Source organism: Schistocerca americana, chromosome 6 (assembly GCF_021461395.2).
Source record: "Schistocerca americana isolate TAMUIC-IGC-003095 chromosome 6, iqSchAmer2.1, whole genome shotgun sequence".
In the NCBI taxonomy this organism is placed as follows: domain Eukaryota; kingdom Metazoa; phylum Arthropoda; class Insecta; order Orthoptera; family Acrididae; genus Schistocerca; species Schistocerca americana.
In genome coordinates, this window is record NC_060124.1 from 320,179,491 (window position 1) to 320,193,422 (window position 13,932).

The 13,932-nt window shown below is 41.3% G+C and overlaps 1 protein-coding gene across 1 annotated transcript in view; it reads left to right on the plus strand.

Moving 5' to 3' along the window:
• The first annotated feature begins 1,303 nt into the window (after positions 1-1,303).
• LOC124619547 (sodium-coupled monocarboxylate transporter 1-like) overlaps positions 1,304-13,932 on the plus strand; it is a 182,890-nt gene continuing 170,261 nt past the window's right edge. The window contains exon 1 of the mRNA XM_047146017.1: positions 1,304-1,408. The gene's annotated coding sequence lies outside the window, so the exon portion shown is untranslated. The remainder of the gene's footprint in view (positions 1,409-13,932) is intronic.

The window sequence follows — 13,932 nt, forward strand, 5'->3', positions numbered from 1 at the left end:
TCAAGAGCGTCGTCTCCATCTAAATTCTCTGCATAAAATTAAAATAATAGTAAAAATTTTCCAGAATTTCAGGATCTGGGACCCATGGTATCACAAAAGATGAAATCGCTCTGCTTCAAAATCACTTTCATTATTTAACCCAATTTTATCAGTAAGAAACGGCACAAGTCTTAACACAAGGACAGGATAACAGCGAAAGGTAACTTATTCTAAAACTAATAAACGAAGAGCGTAAAGCTTCTTTTGTGCAGCAAATGCTTTACGCATTAATCTCTGGTAGTTGAACTAATGTCTATATATTCACAAAAAATTTTTTTTATATAATTCCTTTACAGCGTGAAGCAGACAGTGATTGCTGTGAGATTATTGATGGGCATGTCAAATGGTTGCTGTGAGATTATTGATGGGCATGTCAAATGGTTGCAGCAGAGGTGATCCTACCTTTTGCTACGTGTGCTGGTCTATATAGTTTGTTCGATGTATTTGAACACTGAAACAAATGATATAGTTTATATTATGGGTCATCGAAAATTTTCAGCCGGTAATGTAAATTAAATAACAATCCGCAGATGCCTCTCCACAGGTGAGGCATCTGGCACGAAGCACAATTTTTTGTTTATTTGTTATTCAATTTTACAACGATGGTTTTGGGAGGATAGGATAGGTGGTTGGCTGTGGCCTTGTCGAAGGAACCATCCTGACATTTTTCTGAAATGCTTCAAAAAGCAAACTTCATTCTCCCGAATACGCAGTCAGTGTCCTAGCAACTGCACTGCCTCATCAGGTTGGTCCCAATGTACAATGCTCTTTTGAACACAAACAATTTTCAACAGATAACTCATAATACTGCACTGTATCACAGGATCCACTGTGGACTCTGGCTGGCGTTATCTAACGTTTTGATTGCTTGGGTCTGCGTACAAAACAGAAGCGGTTCCTTCCGTGCAAAAGACATGGCATAACGACTGTGAACTAACCGAACAAAACACGCTCGGAGGAACGTAAAACAATAAACTAGTGAAGGAAGTATGATGGCCAGTTAATTTGGTAGCGGTTGGAGCGTTAGGTAAGTAAGTAAAAGACAATGGCAGGCTCTGTTTAAACATAGTCTATCACGATTTTTGTACGCACTGTGACGTAAAGAGAAAAAGCATACCTTCAACAACTTGTGACGTGCACTGGAATGTGTCTTATCTATCAGATGCAAGCGTACAAATTCTCGTAGCACCGTGAGTTGCGGCTCCTTGTGGTGGGGACACTGATTAAGAGAGGGAGCAGCCGGCAGGGGAGGCGCGCAGCAGCAGTTGAGGTCTGGACGGCGGCCCGGAGCCATGCGGATGTAGCCGTGGGCAGCTGACGGACGAACCAGGGCAGCCAGCCGCACTTCGACACCGCAGTGGCCGCCCAGGTATGGACAGCAACGCCGTACGGACTTCCCGTCACTAAAAGTTGGTCAGGCGCTAGTCGGACTCGCGCTCCGGGGGTTATGCAAAAACTTAATTCTGTATACAGGGTTGTCCATTGATTGTGGCCGGGCCAAATATCTCACGAAATAAGAGTCAAACGAAAAAACTACAAAGAACGAAACTCGTCTAGCTTGAAGGGGGAAACCAGATGGCGCTATGTTTGGCCCGCTAGATGGCGCTGCCATAGGTCAAACGGAGATCAACTGCGTTTTTTCAAATAGGAACCCCCATTTTTTATTACTTATTCGTGTAGTACGTAAAGAAATACGAATGTTTCACTTGTACCGCTTTTTTCGCTTTGTGACAGATGGCGCTGTAATTGTCACAAACATACGGCTCACAATTTTAGACGAACAGTTGGTAATAGGTAGGTTTTTTTTTAAAATTAAAATACAGAACGTAGGTGCGTTTGAACATTTTATTTCGGTTCTTCCAATGTGATACATGTACCTTTGTGAACTTATCATTTCTGAGAACGCATGCTTTTACAGCGTGATTACCTGTAAATACCACATTCATGCAATAAATGCTCAAAATGATGTCCGTCAACCTCAATGCATTTGGCAATACGTGTAACGACATTCCTCTCAACAGCGAGTAGTTGGCCTTCCGTAATGATCGCACATGCATTGACAATGAGCAAATGTCCTTCAACTTTCCCCCCAGAAAGAAATCCGGGGACGTCAGATCCGGTGAACTTGCGGGCCATGGTATGGTGCTTCGACGACCAATCCACCTGTCATGAAATATGCTATTCAATACCGCTTCAACCGCACGCGAGCTATGTGCCGGACATCCATCATGTTGGAAGTACATCGCCATTCTGTCATGGCAGTGAAATATCCTGTAGTAACATCGGTAGAACATTACGTATGAAATCATCATACATTGCAACATCTAGATCGCCATCGATAAAATGGGGGCCAATTATCCTTTCTCCCATAATGCCGCACCACACATTAAACCGCCAAGGTCGCTGATGTTCCACTTGTCGCAGCCATCGTCGATTTTCCGTTGCCCAATAGTGCATATTATGCCGGTTTACGTTACCGCTGTTGGTGAATGACGCTTCGTCCTAAATAGAACGCGTGCAAAAAATTTGTCATCGTCCCGTAATTTCTCTTGTGCCCAGTGGCAGAACTGTACAAGACGTTCAAAGTCGTCGCCATGCAATTCCTGGTGCATAGAAATATGGTACGAGTGCAATCGATGTTGACGGTGCATTCTCAACACCGACGTTTTTGAGATTCTCGATTCTCGCGCAATTTGTCTGCTACTGATGTGCGGATTAGCCGCGGCAGCAGCTAAAACACCTACTTGGGCATCATCATTTGTTGCAGGTCGTGGTTGACGTTTCACATGTGGCTCAACACTTCCTGTTTCCTTAAATAACGTAACTATCCGGCGAACGGTCCGGACACTTGGATAATGTCGTCCAGGATACCGAGCAGCATACATAGCACACGCCCGTTGGGCATTTTCATCACAATAGCCATACATCAACACGATATCGACCTTTTCCGCAATTGGTAAATGGTCCATTTTAACACGGGTATTGTATCACGAAGCAAATACCGTCCGCACTGGCGGAATGTTACGTGATACCACGTACTCATACGTTTGCGACTATTACAGCGCCATCTATCACAAAGCGAAAAAATGGGTCCAACTAAAACATTCATATTTCTTTACGTGCTACACGATATGTAATAAAAATGGGGGTTGATGGCCAACCATAGCGACATCTGGTTTCCCCCATCAAGCTAAACAAGTTTCGCTCTTTGTAGTTTTTTCGTTTCATGCTTATTTCGTGAGATATTTGGCCCGGTCGCTATCAATGAACCACCCTGTAAAAACAGTGCATCCATTCCAGGAATCGAGAATCTCGACGATTTTTGTCCATTATCGCCATTGATACTGGTAAGATATCAGTCCCAGCGACTCCACGACTTCCGAGAATGTGCTAATTTCAAGTCTGAAATCGGATAGCAAATGACAAAAGAAAACTTTTCTGGTGTGTGATGTAATTAATCATTCACAGTTGTCGAATATTTTCATTTATTTTTACTTCCAAACCTTCCTTCCTGCCAAATTTCTTGAGACTAGGTCAACGAGAAGTTCCCTACAGGTCATAATGTGCAAGTTTGCAAGTATAAAAATCTATGAGATAAACGGCCGCACTTTTTGATAGCTTCGACTTAGAAGATTATACAGGGTAAGTCACCTAACATTACCACTGGAAACACCTCCCAAACCACAACAAACACTCAATAACCAATTCCGCAGACAGAAAGTGAGGAGAGGTGTAACTGGTTAATACAAACCATTGAGAAATACACAGAAGTATGATTTTCAACGCATACTTACATTTTTTAAGTGGAAACCTGTTATTATTTTTAGCGCAACTGAAGACAGAAAAAAATACTTAATCAATCCCGTTTCTTACATCGTAAAATGTTAATACATCTAGAGTAATGTGTAACGTAAAGTTGAGGCTTGAGTAACGTATAACGTAGGTACAGAAGAGCCATGTTACGTCCACATGTTAACATTTTTATTAGTGTTTTTCTCTGAAGAACACTGTACGGCACTGATTCGTTGGAAGAAAATATGCATTAACATGAGAAAGTAGTTAAACTTACAAATTTGTTTTTTCTTTTCAATTACAGAATGTAAAAGAGTGTGTCCGAACATTTCAGGCCAATAAATGTTCAAAGTGGTGTCCATCATTTGCTGCACACATTTGCAATCTACCGCGTAATGAATGTCTTACACGGCGCAGTACATCTGGTCTAATGCTGCCTCAATACGATGTTTCATATCCTCTGTGGTTGGAGGCACATTATGGTACACGTTCTCCTTTAACGTACCCCACGGAAAGAAGTCAAAAGGTGTAAGATCAGGAGAACGGGCTGGCCAATTTATGCGTTCACGTCCTATTACAGGCCCGTCGACCATTCTATCAATGGTCAGCCTAGTGTTCGTTGCAGACTGTGCATGAGCACCACCATGTTGATGCCACACACGTCTACACGTTTCCAGACGGACATTTTCTAGCAATGTTGGCAGATCATTTTGTGGAAACTCGATGTATTTTATAGCTGTTTGGGTGCCTTCAATGAAGTGAGGACCAATCAAATGGTAGACAATTACTCCGCACCATACATTTACATTCCACGGTCGCTGTCGCTCTACCTGTCGAAGCCAGCGATCTTGTCCATCGACCAGTAATGCATGTTTCGTAAATTCACTGCACTGTGGTTCGTGGTTTGTGAAACCTGCTTCATCGGTAAAGAGGTAGAACTGCAACGCATTCTCTGTTAATGCCCATTGAGAGATATTCACTCGATTATTAAACTCATCTCTATGTAATGGCTGGTGCAGCGACACATGATACGGGTGAAATTTGTGACGAAGTATGCGCATTACACTACTTTGACTCATTGCACTTCCTCTAGCGATGTCACGTGAACTCATGTGTGAGTTCACGGCAACAGCATCTAACAAATCAACTGCACCTACCTCTCCTGCGATGGGTTTGTTACGGACCCGTTTGCATGTTACGACCATACCTATTGTTTGTAGATGTTTTCAAATGTGCGACGCGTTGGATGGTCTCTGTCCGGGTACCTTTCTGCATACAACCTTCAGGCTGCAGCTGCATTTTGGCTACACTCGTCATAGCTGAATTTCATCTCTGCCTTTTCAGAGTTAGAATAAAACATTTTCACAGTTCTTACAACACTGTACACACTGTTATAATTGCGACCTTCTCACATTCCTACTGTGCATACGTCTGTTCCTACTTGTGTACGGTATAATATCACAGACATCCGGCAACACAGTGTATTACAGTTATTCTGAGTACAAGGACTAATTCAGCAAGCGCTACATGCAGACACTGAGAAAGCCAAACTCGTGAACATTGTAGTCCTCGTAAACATACCCCTACAGATCATGCTTGTTACAACACGTGACTGAACGTCTGAGGTTTCAAGCGTCAACTTTACGTTACAAAGTACTCTGTATATGCTTAACATTTTACAATGTAACAAACGACACTGATTAAGTATTTGTTTCTATTTTCAATTGTACTAAAAACAATAACAGGTTTCCATCTAAAAAACCATAAGTAAGTGACAAAAATCATACAACCGTGCATTTCTCAATGGTTTGTATTAACCAATTCTACCAGCCCCTCTCCTCATTTTCGGTCTGTGGTATTGATTATTCAGTGTTTGTTGCGGTTTGGGAGGTGTTTCCAGTGGTAATGTTAGATAACTCACACTGAATTTATTACAGAACCAATGAACCATAGATTCCTGTATGTAACATAAATGTCAACTTGATACGTCTACGCGTTCTTGAGAAAAAGGGGTCTTTACAGACATACAGTCAGATAAAAAATGATTTTTTTTCATGTCATATAATTATAATTTAAAATTGGAAATTTTCTCTTTTACTGTGAAACTTTTCTTCTTGGCAAATTTCATTATTCTAGGCCTACGGGAAGTACCCCTTAGGTTTTGACGAGTGAGTTTGCTAGTATTAAAATATGTGACAAATAGCCATATCATTTGACTGCTTAGAAGTTTCAGTTTCTTACACCACCAAGGGACCATAGATCTTAACACGTCACATAAATTTCAGCATGATAAATCTAACCATTCCTGAAAAAAAGTCGGATAGACAGACAGATGTACAACAAAGTGATCCCATAAGGGTTCCGTTTTTACCGAATGAAGTACGGAGCATCGTAAAAATCACTATAATAATAGTGCAATTATGCAATCACTCGACGAGCGCTAGTCACAAAGTTGTAATTATCACGTCCAAAAAATGCGTCAGGACGATGATATTTGGTGATGCTGTTACCTATTCTCTACAGTGCGTCGGATATTTCCCAACGATGGATGCCTTGCTGCAGACCTTCCACTAAGAAAATCAACTCGTCCTCATTATAGAAATGCCAGTCCATTTGTGCCATGTTAGCAGAAGACGGGGGGGGGGGGGGGGAGGAGAGCAGGAGAGGAACAGGGGGGGGGGGGGGGGGGAGGGTGCTCGCGTTCCGCATTCTAAAAAAAAATTGAAGATTGAATCTCGACCGCTGAAGTTCATATACAACGGTTATTCGGAAAGTAAGATCCAATTATTTATAAAACATACCACCATCACAATCTTATTCAAACGCCTTTTTTTAATATCTAATTTCTCATATGTTCCTCTGTTTTTACAGACTTTCCAAACCTGTTTAAACATTTGTCACAACGTTCTACAAGCTTATTTATGGATTCTTCCGTCGCTTCTTGTTAGAACAATTCCATATTGAGGATTGAATAACACTTAGGCGATTTTTATGTTCTACTGATTTTTAGTTGTATGAATTAGTTTTCGGCTTGTTAGGCCATCTTCAGATAACTACTGGCTATTGTTCACAAGGAGCTAGTTTTCTTACGAACCAAACATTCTGCACTAAGATACAACTCACTTACATACGATCTTCAGTTGTGGTATTGTCTTTGGAATTGTCAAACGGGTCTTTTGACTTTTTATTCTGTAAAACTGTTCCTCAACATAATAAATCACATTTTATGGTTTGTCAGTACCATGCATGATAACAATTAGAATTATTTAGAATACACATTATTACAAAATTACAATTTTTTGTATTTGTTGTGAACAGTTTGCACTGGACACTAATTGTTGGTTGTAAAACAGCGATGTTTTCTTTGGGGGTTACATTTTGTTATTAGAAAAATTTTGCATTAGTATATATCAAATATTACATTGTTACAGTTGAGTTACAGTTAGGAATGTAAACACATAAGGGATATTACATTATATTGGGGTGTGAATTTGTTTACTATTGGGACGCTTTGTGGTTAGTAGCAGGTTTACTGTACAGTGTAAATTTTAAGAGTTGTGATGTGCTCAGTTGCAATTGGTCATTTAGAACCAGCTGGGGATTTAGGGCTAAGTGTTTGTTAATTTCAAGTGCTTCTAGTAGGCTGAATTTCTGCCTTTCTTGGCTATATGTAGCACTTCTGTGTGTGTTAGATACTTGTGTCCTTCTTTGAGCACATGTTCAGCAAAGGTGAAGTCTGTATTATTTAATCTTCACCTGCGTTCATGTTCAGTCAGCCTTGTTGATATGGACCGGCCCGTTTGACCAATGTATAGTTTATTGCAGTCAGTGCAGATTATTTTGTAGACCCCACTGTTGCTTAGTTCATCTGTTTTGTCCTTTCTGCTGAATAGGAGATTAGCTGTAGAGCCTCTTACATAAAATGATGTTTAATAGTTTTGGGATTTCAGTGTTTTGGCTAGTTTGTCTGATAGCTTACCTAGATATGGAATAGTACACCAGTTGATTTTTGGTGTGGTTTTTATTGCAGAGGTGGCATAAATGTAGGGAAAGATTTTCCTTCCTGGTTTCTTGTGTAGGAGTTTGTCAACTAATTCAGGGTTATAGCCATTGTTATGGCTTTTGTATCCCTACGTCATAGACGTCTGCTGCCTGTGACGGTAATCAGTTTATAATTGCTTCTGTTGCGATGTGCTCGCGGCCGAGAAACTATTTTAGAAAAACTGCTCGGTGCCAAGTCAGGAATCTACGGTGGGTGGACAATATGTTTCCATCCAAAAGATGTGATCAGATTCTGGGTTTAAGGCAGAAAGGTTTCTGACATTTTCATGCAGCAACAAAACTCCACACATCAGGAGGCCACGTCGCTTTTTCCATATTACAGGACGAAGTTCAGTCAGCGTAGCGCAGTAAGCGGCTGCGTTTATTTCAGTCTCTTGCTACGTAAACTCGACTAACAAGACCCCATGAATATCCCAAAACACGGTTTCCATTACCTTGCGGCCGGCCGGTGTGACCGTGCGCTTAAAGGCGCTTCAGTCCGGAACCGCGTGACCGCTACGGTCGCAGCTTCGAATCCTGCTTCGGGCATGGATGTGTGTGATGTCCTAAGGTTAGTTAGGTTTAAGTAGTTCTAAGTTCTAGGGGACTGATGACCACAGAAGTTAAGTCCCATAGTGCTCAGAGCCATTTGAACCATTTTTGAACCATTACCGTGCGTGTTGACGTTGTCTGCTTGGTCTTCATTTTGACTGCTGATGTCGTCTGACGTCATTCCATCGACTGACGTTTCAACTCTGGGGTCAGAAACCCACATCTCGTCCCCTGTGACAGTGTTCTCTAAAAACCGATCACGTTCCTTACGGCATCCATCCAAAAAATCAAGAACGCAAGCCACTGCTTCCATTTCGTGTTTCTCAGTAAGTATCTTGGCAACACAATGTGTGCACAGTTTGCGAATTTACAAATTTTTAGAGACAATTTTGTGCCGAGTTGTTCTACTCACATTCAGAAATTTCTATGCTAAAGCCGAAATGGTGTACCGCTGGTCTTCACGAATCATTTCGGGCACGGCTTTGATCAAATCTTCTGAGATCACTGATTGTCGGCCTGATCGCGGTTCATCACGGACATTTTCATGTCCACCCATTTACGTAATCACTTCGCTGTCACTCATAGTACGCCATACACCTCATTTATCTGGCGATGAATTTGCGCTGCTTGAGTGGTCCTTGGTGTCAAAAATCTAACCATTTATCGTATTTCACAGTCGTCGGGCTGATCGAATGTTTCAAATATTTTGGACACTGTAAACCGCACCCTGCGACAAAACCAACGTAAACGGCGTCTTTGGCATACCGGGTGTCTGTGCACTTGCACGTTTCTATGTTTGTGTAACATTCGATTAGTTACGGCGATTCGGACTTTACTTTCCGAATAACTCTCGTAATTTGGGTTGTCTTTCCCGGGCGTATCACCGCTGTGACGAGCCTAAAATAAAAATCCCCCGGAAAAAGTAATTTTCCAGTACAAAAAATCATATAAAGCGCTCATAGAATTCGTATCTGACTGCCTTCAATAATGTTTCACCGCTTCGAGCGACGATAATCGCCAAAGAAGTGGGGTGATCTTTGGATCACTTTTTTAGAATTTCAGCTCTAGCTAGCTCTGTAACAGAAGTACACTTTTATTTCGTGATGATGTTACAACGTTTCAAGAATGATGGAGAAGGGAAACGTATCAATTTAAGGTAAGGGACCCTGGACCGGAAGCGACCGAGACGAAACTTATAACCGAAAACCGTTCTGATACCTCTGACAATGGAAATACATGTATTGGTACTATTATTACTACGAGTGTAGGGATATAATATGGACAAAAACAACAAGAATGTCTAATTAACATCGACTCTCAACCGCCTAACTTACTAAACATGCGCACTTGTTCATCTTCGATACTGTAAAACACATCTCATCTACTGCAAGATATTTGGTTTTCATGTATTTGGAGAAGCCTAAAAGAAGAAACAAACGTCCAGTAAACTTGGGTTCAAAAATGAATACATTAAGAACTATGAGCGCCTGTTCATCTTCGCTGCTGTGTAACAGCTCTTCTATTGTATAAGTTCTAATAGCTCTTGGTGTTTGCATTTTCGACTCCATGTTTACTGGACATCTTTCCTTCTTTTGGTCCAAGCTACCTCCTCCAAATACGTGAAAACCTAAGAGTATGCAGTAGAGAACATGTGGTTTACAGTATCGAAGAGGAAAAAGTGCTCATAGTTCTTAATGTATGGAATTTAGGCCTATGTTTACTAGACTTTCTCTTGTTTTCGTCCACACTGCCATTTCAACAAGTTTCCTACCCTACAATCTTAACAACATCAGTATCAGTACATGAATTCCACTGCCAGAGACATCAGGACGATTTTCGCTAATAACTTCCGATTCTGTAGGGTCTGAACCAGGGTCCCTTACATCCAATTGATACATTTTCACTTCTCCACCATCCCTGAAAGTTTGTAACATCATCAAGAAATTACCAAGTATTTTCTTATCCAATACGAAACGATAGCGCTAGCATTATTTGTGCTGCAGTCTTTTTCCAAAACTGTAAGTTACTCCAGGAAAGTATGGTTTTTCCAGATGTGAAAAACTGTTAAATTATTATGTCATTAGAAAAGTGGTGCGGTCGAGAAAATCTTATCAGTACTGTATTTAACGGTGTCTGTGCTACACTATTACTTTACTGTACACCAATAATCTGCAAGCTAAATCAAATTAATAAGAAGTACTATCAAAAACCAGTTACAAGTTATAATGATTCTGAAGTAATAGCTATTGGCAATTAACGCAAATTTCTATTTTCACGACAGGTAAAGTTGTTAAGATAATGTAGAAACTAAGTTCATTTGCAAATATCACGTGTTGCACTGTAGGATCTCTCTTTCAAGGTATAAGATGGTGCACGCCTGACGAGCTTTAACATCTACACATTATGTAACTAGTTTTAACAATATACACAGTTTTACTCACCATGAAACTCTGTAACTGAAGAATTAACAACATACTCCAAATAGTTTTAATATATTATACAGCAGTTAAACATGTAGAGCTCGTAATGTTTACAAAATCCGCACAAAACATAATCTCATTTCTCACAGCGACAGAAACAGCAGAAAACTGCCGGAAACTGCTTATGGTGATCTGTAGAGTGCTTTCCTCCACATGATTCTAAAATCGGTTATTATACTGAAACACTAGTCGGGAAAAGCCATGTGTTCCTCGGTGCAGTAAGCTCCAGCAGTTAATCACTTCACCTACTAAATGACAGACAAAGAATAAATAATGGTCCCAGCTCCACGCAGCAATTAAAAAACTTCACATTCGGCAATTGATTGAATATTAGTACCCACAGAGTCATACATATTCACTAAGTAAAGTAAACGATTAATCACTAAACTATAAACTCTCAGTATATTCTGCAAATAATAATATAGATGCCCCTCAAAATAATAACTGCATGTGAGTCTTTGAAAATAATCAAACAAAACTGCAGTATCTCTACACAAGTATATGCCAGTCAAGAACAGATACAATTATACATTAACTTGGTTTTGCACTGCTGGGAACTCTGCTTGTGCACGTCACAACTTTATGTTGTTGATTGTGTCCCAGTATCTCACAATGGTTGACAGTGACTACGGCCATGGAGTTTCAACGGTAATAAATAATATTTTAACAGCCTAAAGTGTAATGACTTCACGAATAAACGTCACTAGGGTTGTGGACCGAAACCTCATCAAAATTCTGTATCTGAAATTATTATTTCCACATCTTAAGGCTCTAAGCAATATGGCACTTAACATCTGAGGTCATCAGTCCTATATCTTACGTTTGCAATTAATATTTAGTGGGGAATAAGTGCGTAACTCGAGCTTTATAAGGGAGACGCAAATTTTGATAGCCAAAATAAGCAGCATGCTTGATTGTGTCGTTTGCAGAATGAGCTAGGGCGTTGTATCGGAGCAAAAAGACCCGCTTGGACAGCACCCCATGCAGCTTCGCCTTGACAGCATCCAGTAACCTTTTCAGAGGAATTTGGTGGTATGCTCCTGTGACAATTTGGATACGAACATATTCTGTTAGAACCACTTCACGGAAGTCCCACTAACATCGAATTGCCTAATCCAGGGTTGGTACATCCACATTTTTCCACTGCTTGCTCCTTGCTCATTTCTCTGTGGGTCACAGTGCTACACCCAACAATCGTTCATTGTGAGGCAGTGGCTGAAGAAGTCATCTGGCCCGGTCTTACGCAGCCACAACATTTCCTTTACCCCTTCGGTTCGATGGTGTTTTTAAATGCATGTAACTGAGGCGCCTTGCCGCGGTTCGCGCGGAGGTTCGAGTCCTCCCTCGGGCAAGGGGGCTATGTTGTCATTAGCGTAAGTTAGTTGAAGTTAGGTTAAAGAAGTGTGTAAGCCTAGGGACCGATGACCTCAGCAGTTTGGTCCCATAGGAACTTACTACAACATTTGAAACATCCCCTTAGAAAAATTTATGAATTACTGTGCTGGTAAACCTCTTACGTTATTTGATTCTCAAGCAGCTGAGCAAAACTGAACGTACTCACACATTTCTCTCTTTACTTATTCTGGTCATCACTAAACTGACACACAATATTTTTAGAGCAATGCAAACTGTCTTTCAATAATCCCTACAAAAGAATGGCCGTGGCTAACTATAACCTATACCTTTCATGAATCACTTACCTCACAAAAATTTTCGTTACTCGAACTACAGCAATACGGCGAGCGCCAATACTGGCAGCTAAATAAAAGATTCTAACTACTGAAGGGACTAACTACTGATAGGCATAGTTAACAAATGAAAGATTTGGATAGAGAACAAACAATGTATTTACTTTAATAGTGTTCAAGAGTCACTGCACTTGGTCGTTAAGTGAAGGCCCGTGGCCTCTGCGTTGTCCATGATGAGGGTTAATGCCTAAAATTTGACATCCAGTCTCACAAATTTCGTTTTCCTGGCGGACACACGTCCAAATCATCCGCTCTCAAAACTCCGCCATCTCTCTCCCCACATCCACCACTGCTGGCGGCTCACCTCTAACTGCGCAATGCTACGCGCTGTTCACATCCAACTGCCCAACACTACAATAGCAAATATTCCAACAATGTAAATCAGCCACAGACTGCACACGGCGCAGTCAGTGATTTTCATTCAGAACGCTACGTGGCGTTACCAACATAAAAACCTAAACAGCCTACTTACACATTCTAAAATTTAAATTTTGAATGCATATAAACAGCCGAGGAACTTAGCGGGCGGTGATCTTTGCCGTGTTCAAAATGTCGTGCAGTCTGTTGACAACTGATACATGGCTGATTTTCATTACGTCTCTAGTGTAATACGCCAGTCTGGGAGGAGCAGTGACTCTACTTCTCTAGTGGTTCCGGCTCTTCACCGGGACATGATCTGCCGCTTCGTCCTTAGTCATTTAGACTTGTTTGAGCACACGGGAAGCTACTCATAATCTAACCACTGTTTCATACAGTGAGATGACAAAAATCATGGGACACCTCCTAATATCGTGTCGAACCTCTTTTCACCGGCCAAGCAATGATTGGTTCAGTTGCACTAGAGGACCCACACCATTCCACACAAACACAGCTCACACAATTATGAAGCCACCAACAGCTTGAACAGTGCCTTGTTGAAAACTTGGTTCCACGGCTGTGTGTAGTCTACAACACACTCGAACCCTGCCGTTAGCTCTTACCACATGAAATCGAGACTCATGTGACGAGACTACGGTTTTACAGAAATCTAGGGCCCAACTGATCTGGTCACGAACTGATGTGGTCACGAGCCCAGGAGAGGCGCTGCAGGCGGTGTCGTGCTGTTAGAAAAGGCACCCGTATCGGTCGTCTGCTGCCATAGCCCACTAGCGCCAAATTTCATAACTGAAACTTTCATCGTACTCCCAGTTTAATTGCTGCGGTTATTTCACTCAGTGTTGGTTGTCTCTCAGTACTGACAATTCTACGCAAACGGCGCCGCTCTTGGTCGTTAAGTGAAG